The sequence below is a fragment of the Nematolebias whitei genome, chromosome 13, assembly GCF_014905685.2.
Source record: "Nematolebias whitei isolate Nwh7 chromosome 13, NemWhi1, whole genome shotgun sequence".
Lineage (NCBI taxonomy): Eukaryota > Metazoa > Chordata > Actinopteri > Cyprinodontiformes > Rivulidae > Nematolebias > Nematolebias whitei.
In genome coordinates, this window is record NC_056510.1 from 3828730 (window position 1) to 3832546 (window position 3817).

Consider the following 3817-nt stretch of genomic DNA (forward strand, 5'->3'; position numbering starts at 1 on the left):
TGTGTGCGCATGATGGACTGCAGTCACAGCTCTGCAGCGAGCTCGGCTGCTCCTTCAGTTACTCTCGCTGAAAGTAGCTGAAGGAGGAAATTCAACGTGGAGGCTCCTTTTACTTGTCTGGTAGAAATGCATATGAAAAGAACCAGTACTCATAAATCACACCGACCCATGCAAATGAAATAAAAATAATCATTTACTCTTCTGTAGAGTTCTACTATAAACTTAGACTGCTAACTTTGTGTTATTTATAACTTTCTATTTTCAAGTTACGGTTCAGAATGTGACGAATAGGCTTTTGAAAGTTTCCCCATTGATAAAACATGTCACGCTAAAAGAATAAAAAGTGTCTTCTATCTCAAGTAAAATAACTATAATAACCCCAAACATTATGGAGACAACAACTGGGGCGAACTATAAGACAGGACTGGGCACAAGCTGGTCTGCACGTACACCACGGTGCCAAAAGGTTAGTTTCAACATCGACAAAATAACGTCATTCCTGAGCTGTAAATTACTTTTAATCAGAAGACTGTGGCTCAAAGATGGAAATTCCAAATTACAATCACAAAGTCAGTTGGCGTGTGCAGCAGAGACGCACCACCTAACGGTGTGCGATACTGGAAGCTTTGGTATCAATCCCATACCGAGCGAAGGGCCTGTATCGATACCGATACCGATACTTTTAATAATTATAGCAGATGAATCAAATTGCTAAATCTGAATGGAAATTTTTCAACGCTTAAGTGTTTTTTTCTTCATTAGATTAATAATTAAATCAAATCCAGCACAAATTCTGGACAAAGTTCACGGCTAAAAAGACAATACAGTAATACTTGTATTGTGTCGGGGTTGACAATACAACTACACGGCGCTCCTCCTCCTCCTATCTGCAGGTTCTTGTGGCAGCCGGGCCTGAATAAGTCAGAACTTGAGTCACACGTCAAACAAGACGAGCATGAGAAGCACTTGGAAACAGCGAGACGTAGACAGAAAACTACGGAAAGTCACCAAAACCACAGCTGCCCATCCTGAAGAACTGAAACTAAACTAAATACACTGATATCATACGAGACTGATACTTGCAACAGTATCTATAATACTGATATTCTGATCGATCCACCTACCACAACTCTTTAAGCAAATCTCAAGAGTCAACTGGGGGTAAAAACCAGACACAGCTGGGCCTGACTAATTAACCAGCTAACATCAGCTCATTGGTATCCTATCATTACAAAGAAGGAAATGGCAATAATAATAATAATAATAATAATAATAATAATTTGCACAATAAACATGTTTTCTGAAGAACTAGAACTCCATTCATAGCTGATAAAAGATTTAAAATCAAGTTCACAAAGGTTTAAAATATCCGACACTGATTTTAAACGCATTCAAGTTGTTTCTCACTCTCTTTATGTGTGAATCAAATTAAAACAACTTTAAATAAACAGTTAATTTTAGTCACATTCATTACTTCATCAATAAGTGGTATTGTTTAGACAGCTGCAATGAGTTGCATTTTAGTTTTCATATTTTTGTCTATGGGTTTTGTTTAATTATAGTGAATGAAAAGTGGTATTTTAAAGCCTTATACTGTCAGAATCTCATACGTGGTCATTTTCAGAACAATTCAATGGCTCAGTGGAATTCAACTACAATGTTTCATAAAAAAACAACTTGAATGCTGCAGAGAAAAGTCTCAACGGTGCAGGATGTTTTTACACCCAGACCCTCCTGCTTTCATTTTCCTTCTCCGTGCACGGTAAGCTCCAACTGTAGGTCATCGAATCCCATTCAAGAGCCTGATGCAGCTGGATGCAGCTGGATGCAGCTGGATTCTGCAGCCTGAACATGGCGTCACTGTTTGCAGAAAGTAGTCGCCCATCAGCGTACTGCATATTCATAACGACACTGCATTTATTTCTTTGCTTTACTGCCATATTTGAAAAAAGCTAAGATTATTTTCTGCACCTTAAAATGTTCTTAGATCACAAAAATGACATTTTGTTCAGTTTTGCATGGTGCACTGTACAATTTTGAATTAGAATAAAGTTTAAAAAAAGTTTTTTTTAAAAGCCCAATATGATGTTGATCATTAATTTGTTCTCATGCTTACACGTGAATCTGCTTATTCCTTGTGATTTCCTGATCTGATCTTTTTCTATTAAAGGAGACAAAAACATTAAAAAGAAAAGCTTCTGTTGGCGTCACCAGCTGCTTCCCACGCTCCATCAAAGAAAACTGCAAGTCAGCATTTGAGCACATAATTCAATTACAGCACGCAGACTCACGGAGGACTCAGCAGTCTTGTTTACTTCGTTGACACTTTTACTTGAAATGACTGATAAACAGTAACACAAGCAGAGTCTGAAAACAAAAAGGAATCTCTGACTTCCTTTCCTTTGAGAGACAAGCACAAGGGCTTCTGTATGCATGTGTCGCCAAGCCTGAAGGTTCACAGGAGATAAAAGCAGTGAGACTGAAATGTGGAGCTAGTTCCAGACTGAGGCAGCTTTGACGTTACACAGGTTACGACACTGTTGTGGGCAAAGATTAGAAGAGGAGGCTTAGTGAGGAAACCAAAACCAGTCGGAGCTGGTCCAAGTCCATGAATGCCAGGTGACCTTTACAGACTGAGACGAGTCCAGCACAGGAAGCTTGGTAAGACGGGGGAGCAACTTCTCGCTTAAACGCACGTAAACATGCACGACACTAGGGGGGGGCAAACATTAATATGTGGGTCAAAACCGTCACGATGAAAGCAATTAATTTATTTGATTTGTTGGGTCTACCGTTTTTGTTTTCTTGTGCTTAAGAGTTCATTTTAGTCTGTTTTCTAAGTAACGGTCATTTTCAAACAAACACTAAAAAGGGGGTCGATCAACCTTTTGGACCATGGATGGCCATGAAGGGAGACCAAAGTTCTGAAAAATTATACACGGCAGCTTTCTGTCACTAAAACAGATTCATAGGTTTGAAGGGACACTGAGTTGATCAACTTGTATGCAGATGATACCACTTTGTATTCCTTTAAAAATGTCCAATTTCCCTCCATTGATTATTAAATGGGCGGCACGGTGGCGCAAGTTGGCAGAGCTGATGCCTCTCAGAAAGATGGTTGTCAGATCAAATCCCGGTCCAGGGGCCTTTCTGGGTGGAGTTTGCATGTTCCCTCCGTGCTGCGTGGGTTTTCTCCAGGTGCTCCAGTTTTCTCCCACAGACCAAAAACATGCATGTTAGGCTGATTGGTAACTCTCAATTGTCCCTAGGTGTGAGTGAGAGAGTGAACGGTTGATTGTCTCGTTTGTCTCTATGTGTCCCTGTGATGGACTTGCGACCCGTCCAGGGGGTCCCCCGCCCCTCGCACAGTGATTGCTGGACATGGGCACCGGCGACCCCCGTGACCCAAAATGGAATAAGCGGATAAAGATAATGGATGGATGGATGGATGGATGCCCACCACTGATTGCACCTTCTTAAATTAGTCATAAACTGCACAAAATCACTCCAAGGGTCACAAATGGCTTTCAGACCACACTTTGTACTTCACTGTTTATGTATTTGATATGAAAATGAAAAAAAGTCCTACAGACGTCTGATATTTGTTGTAGTTCCCTTTCATTTCAGCTTATAGTTAATTTTACAGACATTGTACCAATATATCCACTGTCCCTCCTCTGCACATGTCCAAACCACCGTCCCTCCTCTGGACATGTCCAAACCACTGTCCCTCCTCGGCACATGTCCAAACCACTGTCCCTCCTCTGGACATATCCAAACCACTGTCCCTCCTCTGGACATGTCCAAACCACTGTCC